Source organism: Stegostoma tigrinum, chromosome 44 (assembly GCF_030684315.1).
Source record: "Stegostoma tigrinum isolate sSteTig4 chromosome 44, sSteTig4.hap1, whole genome shotgun sequence".
Taxonomy (NCBI): Eukaryota; Metazoa; Chordata; class Chondrichthyes; order Orectolobiformes; family Stegostomatidae; genus Stegostoma; species Stegostoma tigrinum.
The window spans coordinates 2,366,652-2,383,538 of record NC_081397.1 but is presented as its reverse complement, the minus strand read 5'-3'; the positions used below and the strand labels follow the sequence as shown (position 1 = coordinate 2,383,538).

General features: G+C 43.9%; 1 pseudogene; it reads left to right on the top strand.

The window, feature by feature from the left end:
• Window positions 1-1,303: 1,303 nt before the first annotated feature.
• LOC132206890 (NACHT, LRR and PYD domains-containing protein 3-like) lies at window positions 1,304-2,585 on the top strand (annotated as a pseudogene).
• The last annotated feature ends 14,302 nt before the right edge of the window (window positions 2,586-16,887 follow it).

Genomic DNA, 16,887 nt, shown 5'->3' with positions numbered 1-16,887 from the left:
GTAACCCCAACGTTTAAAGGCAAAGGAGGCACAGAGAAAACAGGCAATTAGAGACAGACTGCCCTGACACTGGGTGTGGGGAAAATGCGAGAGCCCATTCTAAAATGTTTAACAGCCTAGGGCTTGGGAAATGGTAAAAGAGTCAGCATGGAGTTACAGGAGATAAATAATGCTGGAAAAATCCACTGGAAGTTTTGGTTCAAAGAGATTAGAAAACAAAATGAAAGTACATGTGATTGAGATAATGTTCTGACTTGGATCGAGAACTAGTTGGCAAACAGAAAACGGAATGGGAATAAATGAACCTTTTTTTCTGAATAGCAGCCAGTGACTAGTGATGTTCCACGGTGATCAGTGCTATGGCCCCAGCTAATTGCAATATATGTATTCATTTAGAGCAGGAAGGGGCATGGGGAGAGAATGGGAACAGGGGACTGAGGTGGATTATCTGCCATGATTATATTGAATAATGGAGCTGGGCTTGAAGCACATACTCCGGCATCTATTCACAATGTTTTATGTGTAGGACCAGCCAATGCTGCTCAGGATGGAGTGCCAACACTTGGATGCTGTGACTCCAAAGGAATGGCGATAGAGGTCAAAAAGCTTTCTGAAAACTCCAAGAGCTGCAAGAGTCTCTCAAGCAATTTCAGTTCTTTTTTCAATTGATACACACAGCTTCAACTGTCTACTGATAGTGTAGAAAGTGAATGTTGAACATTGGACCACAGGAATATGATGAGGACATTCAGCCTCTTGAGGCTGCTCTTGCTTATTCTAGCTCATGGTTAATCAACTCCCGTGATGCCACATTCCCAAGCTACCCCTGTATCACTGATGTAATTACAAAAAGGAAGTCTTATCAGTCTCCATCTTGGAGTTTATCAATGATCAAGTTTCCATCGCCGTCTGGGGTAGAGAATTCATTGGGGTCACCGTTGGAGTGAAAATGTTCCTGTTCTTCCTGATCTGAATGTTTGTCTTTAATTCTGAGGCTGTGCTCCCTTACTTGAAGTCCAACAGACAGGCAAAATACACTTTCTACATCAACTGTGTCTGCCTCTTCAAGAATGTTCCAAGTTTCTGAGAACGTTGGCCATTCTGAAATGTTCTTGATGTGTAAAAATTAAAATCAGCTAAATATTGAAACATTTCTTGATCATTTTCCATTTTCAAGTATTTTCCAAAATTGAACTGGAGATAAATTAACTGAAGCTCTGAACAAAATCTTCAACAATTACTCAACAGTAAATACTAAACCATGAAATGTTACTGAGGAATTTGTGATGAGAGGACAGCTGACATGGAGAATCACTTTCTCTCTGTTCCAGTTGAAGGTGTTGAACAGAAATACAAAGACACACTCTGGATACGAGCAGAAAAACTGAAAGTGAGAACTATCCTCATAAGGTAAAGATTTTCCAGCTGGGTGATCGATGCGCTGCATTAATGCTCATCTCAAATGTACGAGGCCAGGCAGTTATACAACATGAACTGCTGATAAGAGGCTGAGACCATGAAGAGAGGGGAGAGAAACATCTCCAGGGAGAACTGGAAAATATACAATCTGCTCAATTGTTTTTGGCAGAGAAATTCCATATCTGGGAGTCCGGCAGCAGTGATTGGTGTCCAAGGGAATGGAAAAACAACAATGGTATGAAGATTGTTTATGACTGGGAAACTGCAAAAATATACCCACAGTTTGTTTTCAGTTTTAAAATCAGGTATTTGAGCGCTATGAACTAAAAATAAGCCTGAGGAGTCTGATAGTTGGCCACGATCCTTAATTTGGGAATATTCTGGGAGGGCACTGGAAGAATCCAGAGAGGCTGCTGTTTATATTTGACAGTATGAATTGTTTAAGGAGACTATAGAATTTGCCAAGACGGAGAAATACAGAACCTGAGTTTGTGTGAACAGATCCCGAATGCCGGTGTGAAGTGTGTGACATTGCTTATGGTTTAATCCAGCACAATCTGTTCCCAGGATGTTCAGTGCCAGTGACTACCCGTTCCACTGCATTACGGTTGTTGGAAAAGGCTGAGATCCTAGGGATTCTAGGTGACACATACAAGGAATATTTCAACATGCTTTTGGAAGTTCAGACGGTGGCAGCAGCTGTTCACAAACACGTGGAAGAGAACGAGACCCTCTATACCACGAGTGATATTCCTCTGTCCTGCTGGGCCCTTGGTCTGTCAGTGCATCCCTTCTTCACACAATGTGACAGGGAGTTCCCAAGGCCATCACCCAACTCTATTCCCACTTTATTTACAACGTTCTGAGACACCATGGCCGAGAGATTTAAAATCCCCCACAATATGTCACTGAAACGTGGTGAGATGGCCTTCACAGCAGTCTTTGAGAAGAAGATTGTTTGTCTCGTGATGGAGGTCGAGTACGATTTGCAACTTTCCCATTTCCTGTCTGGATTTATGATGAACCGTTTTGAGAGAATTGGTTCTTTCCACAGTCTGGTTTACACATTCCCACATCTCACCATCCAAGAGTTTATAGCTTCTCTTGATGTATTCCCGTATCCATATCCTGTGAATACCCAGAGTCTCAGTGAAGAATACAGTTGATTTGTGATATTTCTGCATGTTATTGCTGGCCTCTCCTTCTCACGGGCAGCCTGGAGATTTTTCTGGTTGCTCCAATCTGTTGAGAGGTTCACTGCGTGAAGGAGAAAGTTTGAAATTCACATTGGTAACACAGCAAGTCAAAACCGATGAAAGGAGCCTTCTGATTATGTTGCACCTTTTGTTTGAGATTCAGAAAAAAGCATTGGCTCAGATTGTACTTGGTTCTGCAGAAATCCTTACGTTTTGTGGGTTGGACCTGAAACCAGTTGAGTATGTAGTCCTGTCTCATCTCATATACTCTGTGATGAAATAAGGGAACATGATTTGGAATCCTACAGTATTGAGTGTGAAAGCGTTCAGCAACTGATACCTGCAGTTCACAAATGCCTGGTGTTGAGGTAATTCTTTACTTTCTCTAACTGGGAAGCAAATTGTCGAACTATCACAAAAAGAAACAAATGATTCACAATTTCGAGATAGCAAAATTTTACTTCTCTCTGAACTAATGCTGTGAGATTTAAGAATTTTGAACAGGCCAGAATATTGAGAAATTGAGTTTACAGCTACTACAGTAAAACACAAGCGGTGGGACAGCAGCCTTCGACTGAAATGCCTGAACTGAACAGCCTGCAGTAGGGACATGTTCCACTAACATGACGAGGCTTGTCAGTGTCTGCACAGAGATTAACTCTGATTGTCAGCATGAGACCGGGTGGAGAGACATGTAAAGACTTTAAAGATGGTGATTTATTTAACAAACACATTTGCTCAGTGATCCAAGTGTATGTAGAGTGGGACCTGTCAAAAACCATCATCAATTAAAGAAACTTTGAGTATTAATTTGCTGTTTATTTTTCAGCATTTCCTGGCACATCCAAGAAGGAGCAAAGACAAGATCCTAGTTTGATTGAATTTGTTTCTCATCCTCTGAATGTTTCAGTTTCGACTGTGGGACAATAAATTGGGAGGTTCAGGAGTAATGCTCCTGTCTTTGAGTCTCAAGAAACCAGACTGTAAAATACAGAAATAACAGTCAGTACTACAATCTGAGTTTATGTCTATAAAGGTGAATATTGAAGGGTGTATGTCAGTCTCAGTATCAGTGATATGGAATTAACCCTGACTCTTCTTATTTCACTGTCTCTGACCCCAGTCAGTGGGGTACTGGTCTCACAGCTTCTTGAGGTGAGGATCTCACCTCTGCCAATCGTGTAAACCAGTTCCTCATTTTTTTCTCAACCTACGATCAAATTCTTTCACACATCAATATGTCCCCACTCTCTATCAACACATAAAGAACTGCAGGAATCTGAAGCAAATCTAATGAGTGTGTCAAAAAGGCTAACGTAACCAGCAGCATTTTCATGTTTTTGTCAGAGTTATAGGGACATTCTTATAGTCACTGTCCCTCCCTTTAAATGGCTGCAGTCCAGGTTGAAATCTCACAGACTGTTTCCACCTCAGGCTCAGTGATAGTGTGAGCGACGATTATGTTCAGTGCCTGTGAAGTATCCTACCATTCCCCATTGGGTATCAGAAAGTTACAGCTACAATTCAATCAGACACACCAAGATAAACATCTCAGGGCAATTTGAGTTGAAAGTTACAATGACTTTGCCAACAATATCTGCAGCTGAGAAATGAGCAGAAAAGAAGCTGACCATTTTGGTATAAAACTGGTGTTTCAGATGCTTAAAATAGAAATGGCAAAGTTTCTGTGAGGCTGCTCATCTATAATGGCCGTTTCTCAGGAGACGAGCAAGTTGTGGAATAGATATACATTCAGACATCCTGATCATCATGTGTTCTCGCAGACAGCATCTGCTGTATCCACTTGAGCAAGCAGACCGTACCATTGAGCAGCTACTCATCAGTGAAAACAAATTGATAGCCTGAAGATAAAAAGCACGGCCCATTGATTGACTGATCGATCCATTTGTGTCAGCCTGGATGGTGAGTGACTTTGCGGAGAACTTACAACAAGCGGATGATGCCGCCTCTAATTTATTGTCTTATTTACCAGCATATTAATTATGTGCATTCCCAAAATCGCTCAACAACTCTGTCAGTTTTGTTATTAACCATTGGTATTGTCGACGTTGAAGACATAATGTTTATGTTAATGAATAAATTAAATATTACCAGTAGATGAGTTGCTCCCTCACTTGTCCTTTAAAATATTTGACATGAAATCGTTGATAAATTTGCACATTTCTCGATCTAATGAAGAGATGAATAGCTCTGTCTCAAAGTTATACCTTTGAGGAAGGTTTCAAGAGGATGTTGGTGGCATAACCCAATGGAGTTCCGGTCAAAGATGTTTTGTGGGTCTATCTGCAGCAAATGGACGGCAGTGTCACAGGGCGGTAGAGGTGTACAGCTTGGAAACAGATCCTTCAGCCCAAATCACCCATGCTGACCAGATACCCTAAATTAAACTAGTCCCATTTGCCTGCATTTGTTCCATATCCCTCCAAACCATTCCTGTCCATATATTCAAACAGATGCCTTTTAAATGTTATAATTGTATCAGCCTCCACCAAACCCACTGGCAGTTCATTCCACACATGCACCACCGTCTGTGTGAAAAAAGTTGCCTTTTAGATCACGTTTACGTCTTCTTTGCCTCAGCTTAAACCTATGCCCTCCAGTTCTACCAGGGGAAAAGACCTTGACCCTATCCATGCCACCCATGATTTTATCAACTTCTATATGGTCACCCCTCAGACTCCGACACTCCAAGAAAAACAATGCCAGCCGACTGAACCTCTCCCTGCAGCTCAAACCCAACAAAACCCTGGCAATGTCCTTGCAGATCTTGTCTGAACACTTTCAAGTTTACAAAAAACGTTTCCTCTCGCAGAGAGACCTAAATTCAATACAGGATTCCAAAAGTGGCCGAACCAATGGCCTTTTCAACCACATGACCTCTGGATGCCGATACTCAATGCACTGACCAACAAAGGGAGGAATTCCAAAAGCCTCCTTCACTAACCTGACCACCTGCCACTGCACTTCGACAAACCATGAATCTGCACTCAGGGACTCTTGGTACGGCAGCTCACCCCAGGAACTTGCCATTCGACGGATAATGTCTCAATTTGCGTTTCTAAAATGTGGTATCTTACATTAATCCAGATTAAATTCCATTTGCTACTTCTCAGCCCATCTGATCAAGGTCCCATTTTATTCTGAGGTAACCTTCTTCACTCTCAATTCCACCAATAATTTTGGTGTTATCTGTAAACTTTCTCGCCTTACCTCCGAGATTCACATCTATATCATTGATATAAAGGACAAAAAGCAGTCAACATGGCTCTGATGCTTGTGGCACACTGCTGGTCGCAGGCCTCCAGTCTGATAAACAACCCTTACCACCACTCTCTGTCTCCTGCCTTTGTATCAGTTCTGTATCCAAATGCTAGTTCTTGCTGTATTCCATGTGATCTAACATTGCTTACCAAGCTACCATGCGGAACCTTGTCAAACACCTTGCTGAAACTTGCCTTCACTCCTCTCCGTCACTTCTTCAGAAACCTCAATTGAATTATTGAGAGACAATTTCCTGAGCACAAAGCCGTGTTGATTGTCCCTAATCATTTCCTGCCTGACCAAGTACGTGTCAATCCTGTCCCTCGGAATCCCCTTCAACACCACACCCACCACTGATGTCAGGCTCACTAGTCTATATTTCCCTGCCCTTTCCTTACCATCCTTTCTCAAATAAATGCACCACATGAGCTATCCCCAGTCTCTAGCACCTTATCCATGCTGGTCGCTGATACAAGTTGTTCAGCAAGGGGCCCAGCAATCATTTCCCTAGTTTCCCACAATGTTCTGGGATACACGTCATCCAGTCCCTGTGATTTATCCACATTTATGCATTTTAAGATGTTCAGGACCTCCTCCTCTGTAATATGGACACTTTTAAAGATATCACTAATAATTTACCACAGTTCTCTGGCTTCCATGTGCTTCTCTACAGTGAACACTGATGCAAAATACTCATTTAGGATCTATCCCTTTCCATGTTGTTCCACACATCAATGACCTTGCTGATCATTCGGGGGCCCTATTCTCTCCTTCGTTACTCTTTTGTCCTTATCATATTTGTACAAACCCTTTGGATTCTCCTTTTAACCCTGTTTGTCAAGTCTATCTCGTGTCTCCTTTTTGCACTCCATATTTCCTTCTGAAATATAGTCCGACTGCTCTTATACTCCTCTCGGGGTTGACTTGATCCCTGCTCTCAACTCCTGGCATGTGTTCCCTTCATTTTCTGACTGGAACCTCAATTTTTCCAGTCATCCGACATTCCTGACACCTGCATCATCCAAAGGAGAACATTCTGTCTCTGGACTCTTGTCTCATTTTTGAAGGATTCCCGCTTTTCAGATATTCCTTTACCCGCAAAGACACATGCCAAATCAACTTTTGAATGTTCTTTCCTCAGGACATTAAAATTGGTCTTTCTTGAATTTCGAACTTCGGCTTTATGATCTGGTGTAATTTATTTAATTATTTTAAAACTTGCCTCAAAATTCTCCCCCACTGGCAACTCAGTCACTTTCCAGGCCTTATTTCCCAAGAGAAGGTCAAGTTTTGCTCCTTCTCTGGTAGGTACATGTACACACTGAAGAAGAAAATTTTCTTGTGTGCACTTAAAAAAAATCCTCCCCATCCAATCCCTGAACGCGATGGCAGTCCCCATCTATGTCTGTAAATTTAACACCTCCCCCCCCACCAGCCACCGTGAACACACTATTGTTCTTACAGATAACTGGTATCTCTTTACAAATTAGCTTCTCATTTTCCTATGGGGGTTTACATGCTTCAGGAAGGCAGCTTACCACCTTTTCAAAGGCAACTGTGCAGATACAACCAGAAAAGGAAAATGTGTCACGCCCCCAAAGTCCCGCAGCCAAACGGAAAGAGGCAGTTACATGATGGCTACACCAACAGCTCCTATCACAACGAAAACATACAGAGGGATGGCCATCAACAAAACAAAACAGAGTACCATGAGGGAGATGGAGAGGACCACCCCCCAACCTGACGTGCCCAGCGAAGCCCATCTTCCAGCCATTGGGAAGCACGGGGTACATACCGCACAGCACCTTCGGGAAACCGGGAGCAGCGACACTCTGTCAGTCCCTCTGTCAGACTCAGCACTGGGCCCTGCTGGCTTTGTTCTCACCCCGATGTTACCGGAGCTGGAATATCTCCCCCAGGCAGGAACAAGGTGGCTACTGCAGTGCAGAGAGTATCCAACAGTTCTCCCGAACCATGGGGCTTCATGGCTGGGTGAATGGACATTGGGTAATTCTATAAACTTTCAAAATGAGTGTTAAAATTTCCAGTGTTACTGTGTGTAGCTTTGAATCTATGACACGATGTGTTACCACGTTGGCTTCCCTGGGCAATGTCAAAGCAAGTGTCCTGTTTCTGCAGGAGTGTGGGACACCGCACCTCAGCACCTACAGGAGATGGTCGAGTTTGTGGGCCTATGGGACTTCGATTTTTTTCAGGGGGATATGACAGCCGTTCCTCCGGCTGGGTATTTTGCTGCAAGGAGGCAACTTCCCCATCTCTGAGGTTAAGGAGGTGGTGGGTCGGTGCCTCCTTGCAGCAGATGTTACAGACAGAAATGCTCCCCTGAGATTAATTAACATGTTCACCCCCCCCCACCCCCACTGCTGCTGGCGATGTGTGGGCCGGTCATTCTGGCCGGAGATCCAACTGCATCCTTGATGTGGACGGATGATCCAGAAGGGTTGACAGTGAGCTGGAATCCATGTCAACATTCCTGGCAGAAATAGTTGAAGTCCAAGCTGCATGACATCCCCAGCACCTCTGCAGGTGAAATGCACCGCAGATACACCTAGTTGCAGCCAGATGGGTCTATTGGCTCAAGGAAATATTTTCTGTTTGCATCCCACATGTTCTCAGTCAGATCCAAAGACATCCAGCCGGTGTTGTTCTCTGATCACTGCCTCCTTCTGGCTCACTGTCACCGACAGGACATCCAGTGGGCGGGCATGTGGAGAAAGAAGCTAAAAGTGTGAGGCTCTCTCTCTGTGGTTGTACATGGGCAGATCTGTCCCATTCGCCAAAACTGTGCTGTTTCTGTCACCTGAGCCAGCTTTCACTTCATCAGGAGGCCTGAGATAAACCATGTCTGCAGAGAGTCCACACACAAAACTCTGGAAAAAAGTGGGGGACATACCCAACAACACCCTAATCCTGATGGCCACGTAGTGTGTGGCTGCATCAAGCTGTGCAGAGACCCTCAGTACGCAAATGCCAAGTGTCACTCTGTAATGAGATTCTTCCTGTACCCAGTGTTGCCAAGGATGGGACTGGCCTCGTTACCATGAAACGTTCCAAGTAGAGTTGCAGCGTTGCAGAGCTGGACAGCATGAAAACAGTCCATTTGGTCCAACTCGTCCATAATGACCATAGGGCATAGAACATGGAACATTACAGTGTAGTACAGGCCCTTCAGCCCTCGATATTGTGCCGACCTGAGAAACCAATCTGAAGCCCATCTGGCCTCCACTATTCCATTATCATCCATATGTTTATCCAATCAGCATTTAAATGTCCTTAAAGTTGGAGAGCCTGATATTGTTGCAGGCAGCGCATTCCACGCACCTACTACTCTCTGAGTAAAGAATCTACCTCTGACATCTGTCCTGTATCTATCAGCCTTCAATTTTAAGCTATATCCCCTCGTGCTAGCCATCACCATCCAAGGAAAAAGGTTCTCACTGTCCACCCTATCTAATCCTCTGATCATCTTGTATGTCTCTATTACATCACCTCTTAAACTTCATCTCTCTCATGAACGTAGCCTCAACTCCCTCAGCCTTTCCTCATACGACCTTCCCTCCATACCAGGCAACACTCTGGTAAATCTCCTCTGCACCCTTTCCAATGTTTCCACATCCTTCCTGTAATGTGGCGATCAGAACTGTATGCAATACTTCAAGTGGGGCTGTACCAGAGATTTGTACAGCTGCAACATGACCTCATGGCTCCAAACTCAATCCCTCTACTAATAAAACCGAACACACCATGCACCTTCTCAAAAACCCGATCACCGAGGTGGCAACTTTCAGGGGTCTATGCACATGGACACTGAGATCTCTCTGCTCATCCACAATACCAATAATTTTACCATTAACCCAGTACTCTGTATTCCTGTTATTCCTTCCAAAATGAATCACCTCAGACTTTCCCGCATTAAACTCCATTTGTCGCCTCTTAGCCCATCTCTGTAGCTTATCTATGTACTTCTGTAACCTGCAACATTCTTCCACACTATCCACAACTCCATCAAATTTACTGTCATCCGCAAATTTACTAACCCATCCTTCTACGCCCTCATCCAGGTCATTTATAAAAATGAGAAACAGCAGTGGCCCCAAAACAGATCCTTGTGCTACACCGCTAGTAACTGAACTCCAGGATGAACATTTCCCATCAACCACCACCCTCTGTCTTCTTACAGGTAGCCAATTTCTGATCCAAACTACTAAATGTACCAGATGTCCTAAATCAATCTATTGCCTTTTACCAGCTTTTTGTTTATATCCCTTCTGAACCCTTGCGATTTTTATACCCATCCAGAAGCCTTTCAAATGTTGTAATTGTATCAGCCTCCAGCCACTTCCTCTGCCAGCTCATTCCATACAAACACCACCCTCTGTGTGAAAAAGTTGCCCCTTAAGTCCCTTTTAAATCTTTCCCTCTCACCTTCGTCCTGTGCCCTCACGTTCTAGACTCGCCAATCCAAGGGAAAAGACTTTGGCTGTTCACCCTATCCAGGCCCTTCATGATTTGGTAAATATCTATTAGGTCACCCCACAGCTCCAACGCTCCAGGAATAACAGTCCCGGCCTATTCAGCCTCTTCCAATCCCTCAAATGTTCCAAGCCTTACAACATCCTTGTAAACCTTATCTGTACCCTTTCAAGTATCACAACAGTCTTTCTATCACGTGGAGACCAGCGTTGCTTGCAGCATTCCAAACGTGGCCCAACCGACATCCTGCACCGCAGTAAAATAACCTCCCAACTCCTCACATACCAAAAGCCTTCTTCACTTAACTGTCCACCTGTGACTCTACTTCCAAGCAACTATCAATCTGCGCTCCAAGCTTTCTTTGTTCAGCAGCATTACACACGACGTTACCACAAAACATCTACTTCCTGCCCTGATTTCCATTCCCAAATGCAGCGCCTCACATTTAACTAAATTAAACTCCATCTGCCACTCCTCGGCCCAGTGGCCCATCTGATCCTGGTCCCATTGAACTAAAAGGTAACCTTCTTCGCTGAGGCCACACCTGGAATACTGTGTGCAGTGTTGGTCTCCTGTTCTGAGGGAGGAGAATCTTGATCTCAAGGGAGAGCAGCAAAAGTTTACCAGGCTGATTCCAGGGATGGCAGGTCTGACGTACAAGGGGAAAGTGACTAGATTTGGATTGTTTTCACCAGAATTCAGACAGCTGAGTGTAGATCTCATCCAGACTTGTAAAATTCCAACAGCATTAGGGCAGATGCAAAGAGAATCTTCCCAATGGTGGGTTTGCTCAGAACCAGGGGTCACAGTATGAGGATAAATGGTCGAACATTTAGGACGGAGATGATGAGACATTTCTTCCCCAAAGAGCGGTGAGCCAATGAAGTTCATTGCCACATCAAGTGGTTGATGCCAAAACATTGAATATATTCAAGAGGCACCAGATACAGCCGCTGCGGTGTATGGGATCATTGCTTATTGGGAGAAAGCAGGATTGGGCTATTGAGTTGGATGATTGGCTGTGAATGTGATCAGTAGCGGAGCAGACTTGAAGGGTTGAAAGGTCTCCTCCAGCTCCAATCCTCTGTGTTTCTGTGTCCACTGCACCAGTAATTTTCATGTGATACACGCACATCCAAACAAGGAAAAGGAATGGACCCAGCACCGATCCCTGCGGGATACTACTGGTCACAGGTCCCTAATCTGAAATGAAAATTCCCACCACCACTCTCTGTCTTCTACCTTCAAGCCAGTTCTGTACCCAAATGGCTAGTTCCCTCAGTATTCCACATCATCTAACCTTGCTGACCAGTCTACCATGCAGGACCTTGTGAAACGCCTTACTGAAGTCCATACAGATCACATCCACCGCTCTGCCTTCATCAATCCTCTTTGTTATTTCTTCAAAAAATTCAATCAAGTTAGTGAGGGTTGATTTCCCACGCACAAAGCCATACTGACCAACCCTAATCTGTCTTTGCCTTTCCAAATTCATCTAAATCCTGTCCCTCAGGATTTCCTCTAACATCGTGCCCACCGCTGATGTCAGGCTCACTCATCTATAGATCCCTGGCTGTCCTTTACCATGTTTCATAAACAGTGAGACCACTTTAGCCGAAGTCTGTGGCATCGATGATACAAATACCTCAGGCACAACAATCACTTCCCGAGCTTCCCACAGAGTTCCAGGATACTCCTGATCAGGTCCCGGGGATTTATCCACCGTTCTGTATTTTCAGGTGTCCAGCACCTCCTCCTCTGTAATATGGACTTTTTATTTTCATTTCTCCAAGTTTGTGAGCTTCCATATCCTTCACCACAATAAAAACTGATGCAAACTACTGATTTACTATCTGCCCCATCTCTGGCAATTCCACACAGAAGTTGATCATTAATGAGCTGTATTCTCTCCCTCGTTACTTATTTTTGTCGTTAATGTATTTGTAGAATCCCTTTGGACTCTCCTTACTCACATTTGCCAAAGCTATCTCATGTTCCCTTTGTGCACAGCTGCTTTCCCCCTTACATATACTCCTGATGACTTTATCCTCTTCTAAGTGTTCACTTGATCCCTGCTGTCTTTTCCTGACCTATGTTTCCTTCTTTGTTTCAGAAAAAAGCCTCAATTCCTTCAGTCATCCAACATTCGCTGTCCCTACCAGCCTTGCCTTTCACCCGAACAGGAACACACTGTTTCTGGATTCTCTCTATTTCACTTTTGAAGCCTTCCAATTTTCCTGCTGTCCCTTTACCTGACAATATTAAAGCCCACCATTTAAAAGTTCTTGCCTCACACTGACAAAATTTGCCATCCTCCCAGCAAGTCCGTCTTGCAAAACAATCTCTTGGCTAAATGACCTTCACCACAGCAGATCCATCCATCTCTTACACCAACAGGGATAGAATGCAAAGTGCAAAACAAAAAAAAATTGATTGTATTTGCGTATTCCTTTGCTTCGGACTAATTTGAAGGCTATACTCTGGTGGCTGATTCCAGACGCTCCATAGGTGAGGGATTTATTCATTATACTCAACATGTGCTCAGTGAACTCTCCTTTTATTTTAACAAGGTAAATAATTTAGAGTGCAATACTACTGTCAGAAGCTTCATTGGAAGCAACGTTCCCATAAGATCAACAGTCATGTGCACTTGACTCAAACCGCCTGAAATCTGACAATTGGACAACCAGACAATGAAGCATTGCCTCACCACTGCTCCTGGCAATGTGGTAGTCTGTGTACTCTGTATCTGCACAGCTTGCTTTAAATTGAAGGTTTTAGTTATTTAATCATTTATAACCAATTTATGTTTGAGTCATGAGCAGAAGTCCAACAAGATCTAATCATGGAAAAGTAGGAAAAGTTTTCAAAAACTCATGTTTATGTCTCTCACTATTTTAATTTCGTGCTGTTTAATGCATTGTTTTATGAGTCCTGATTTGCTAAATTTAAAAGAGTTTCGAATTCCCAGGCCTGACGTTTAATGACAGCTTCATAACTGTTGATATAAAGTGGCCGATTTTCCTAATTAACCTGTTAATTCCTACTGCACCACAAGGTGTCCCCCTCACCCCCAAATTCAGCTTTACACATCTTTTCCTTTGATTGACAACAATCTTTCCCTTCTCTATGATTAGATCTTGTTGGACTTCTACTCATGACTGGAACTTAAATTTATCACAAATGTTGAAATAGTTAAATTCTTCATTTTAAACGCAAGATATACCAACCACAGAGCACACAGACTGTCGCATTACCAGGAGCAGTGGTGAGGCAATGCTTCACTGTCAGGTTGTCCACTTGCCAGATTTCAAATGGTTTGCGCCTTTCAGTAAAGTGCGTGGTATTGCTGATCTTATGAGGGAAGGATACGCTTCCAGTGGAGAGTTCAACTTTACAGTATTTTGTCAGATGGCAGTAGCATTGCACATGAAACTACGTACCTTATTTAATGAAGTAGCGTTTATGTAATTAAACACACGTTTTGAAATGTTGAATACTGAATAAATGTCTCACCTTGAGGACAGTATGGAACCAGCCACCAGAGCTCAGTCGTCAAATGGGCACGAAGCAAAGGTACTTACAAATACAATTGAATTTTGTTTTACACTTTGCATTCTCTGCCTGTTGGCCTCAGAGACGGATGGACATGTTGCATTTCATTTAGCCACGAAGATTGTTTTGCCCAGATGTGAATGCCCGTCCAAATCAAAAGTAGGAGTGGCCCAACATGGACAGTGACATAATTTGAGGACTCAAGGGCTGAGTTGTTCACTAGCTCAGAGAAGAGTTGTTTCAGGTCAGTGAATCTTGATTGTGCCTCTGTCAGGCTCGTTGTCTCCACTCAGTTCAATCTCTATCTCTCGCTCCCACTGTCCCGCCCTTTCTCTTGCACTCTGTCTCTCTCATTCTCTCTGCCTCAGGGCCTCCCTCTTGCTGTCTCTTTCAATTACTGACTCCCTCAGACACTTTTTCTCTCTGTCTCTGCCATACTTCTCACACATTTCCTCTTTATCTCTCTCACTCACTATCATTCTTCCTGTGTCTTTCACTGACTCTGTCAAACTCTCCCTTTCTCTTTCTCACTGTTCTTCTTGCTCTTTACCACCCGATGCCATGTCTCTCTATCCATCTGTCTCTCCTTGTGTCTCTCTCTGCGGCTCGTGTCTGACTCACTGTCAATCTTTCTGTCTCTCACAGTATCTCTCACTGTCTCTCTCACTATCGATTTCTCACTCTCTCTCTCTGCCCCTCTTTCTCGTTCTTTCCCTCTGTATGTCTGTCTCACTGTCTCCCTCACTCTTTCTTTCTCTCTCACCGTGTCTCAAACTCTCTTTCTCACTGTCTTTCTTCCTCATATTTTCTCTCTCGCAATGCCTGTTTCTCACTCACTGACTGTCTCTCCCCCACACACACATTCACAATCTCTCTCTCCCCGTGTTTATCTCACTCAAATACACATCATTCTATCTCTCTCACTCCCTGTCTCCCTCCCTGTTTTTCACACTCAGTGTGTCTCTCTCACTGCTCCCTCTGTTTCTCCATATCTCTCACTCTCTCTCTCACTCTCTCTCTCCCTCTGTCTCTCATGCTCTGTTTCTCCCTGTCTGTCTCCGTCTGTCTCTCTCCCGAACACACACTGTTTCTTTCTCTCACAGTCTTTCTCCACTCCAGCCCCCCTCTGTCCCTCTCTGAGTTTTTCTCTCTCCATCTGTCTTTCTGTTTATTTTTGCTGTCTCTCTGTCTATCTCTTACTCACTCTGTCAGCCTGTCTCTCTCTTTCTGAAGCAGGTTGCTGAATTCGTGTCATTATGTTTCTGAAAACCTGGTTTGGCAAGGTCATGTCAGTGAAAATGTGGAAAAAGCACAATTTGAATTCTAATCCTTAAACTGCAATATCATTTGGATGGATGGTAAACAATAGTTCCCAGCTGTATTGTGGGTATGTTGGTGCACGCTTGTGTGATCTGTATAATGGATGAATAATGAATAATGGCAGCCTGCCTCTGAAGCTGGTTTGATGCACATTCTGTCAATTCGGAAACCTTCCTCCACTGAACACTCCCGGTCTATCATTTATACAGGCTCCAACCATTCCTGCTCTTATTTAATGGGCCAGACATTGCTTGCTTCACTTGTATAAATCCCTTAGCACTTAATCTCTGATCATGTGGCTCTGCCTCAGTTCTGTCACCAATACATTGAGACTCACCCTCCGTAAAAATGAGGCACTCCCTCAAGAGAGACCAAACAGCATGGAGTCACTGCCTCAGCACTGACCACTTGACAACAAGGCACAGAGCTGCAATACCTCAGTGCTGACCTTCTCATCAAGGGATGCTCCCTGAATGCTGACACCTGCATAATGAGGCACTGCTTCAGCATTCACCCGCTGACAATAATCCACTCCCTCAGTTCTGACCCACTTTCAGTTCTGCAATAGCTCAGCACTGAAGATCTGATAGTGCTTTAGTATATCAGTGCTGATCCTATGATAATGAGGCACTCAGTTAGTGCTCTGATAGAGCTGCAAAAGCTCACTCCTGACTATTTGAATGTGTGAAAGCCCTCAATTCTGACAGTTTTACATGGAAGTACTGCCACAGAATGGACCATCTGACAATGAGTTACTCCATCAGTGTGGACTTTTTGACAATGAGGCTCTAACACAGCGCTTACCCTCTGTTAGATCTGCAATACCTCAGTAGTATCCCTCTAAAAGCGGAGCCATCCCTCAATTCTGACACCATTACATTGAGGATATACTTCAGACAGACCCTCGAACAACTGGCACTTCCTTTGTATTAATTGTGTAAATTTCACAGAAGATCTGCACTGTGAGAGCGTCAGTACTGAATATTGAAGGTCAGAGGGTTAGTAATGAGTGAGGGCAGAATTGAAGGAATTGACAGAGGTTCAGTCCTGGGCACTGAGGGAGTTTATCATTGTCAGATGGTCAATCCTGAGACAATGCTTCATTATAAAGGAATCAACACCGAGAACTGCCACACATTTACAGGGTCAGCCCCACAGCAGCGTCTCATTGTCAGATGGTCAGTACTCAGGTATTGGAGCCTGATCAGAGGGTCAGAACTGTGGCAGTACATTATTGTCAGATGGTCAAGAATGACATGAAGCCTCATTGTGAGTGGGTCAGAATTGAGGTAATGCCAAATGATGACACAGTCAGTGATGCGATTTTGCAGCATTTTGAGAGATTCAGAATGAGGGAGTGCATTATTTTCAAAGGGTCAGTACTGAGGTAGCAGCTCATTCTAAATTGAGGCAATGCCAGAAAAATAGAAGGTCAGTACTGAGATATTACTGCACTGTGAGAGGGTCAGAAATCAAGGTGTCTCATTGGCAGTGCCTTGACGTAATGGGGTCAGAACTGTGGGAGTTCATTATTATCACATGTCCAACACAGAGAGAGTGTTGACCCTCTGACAATGTGGCACTCCCTCCGTACTGAAGCTCTGACAGTGCTTTAATGTCT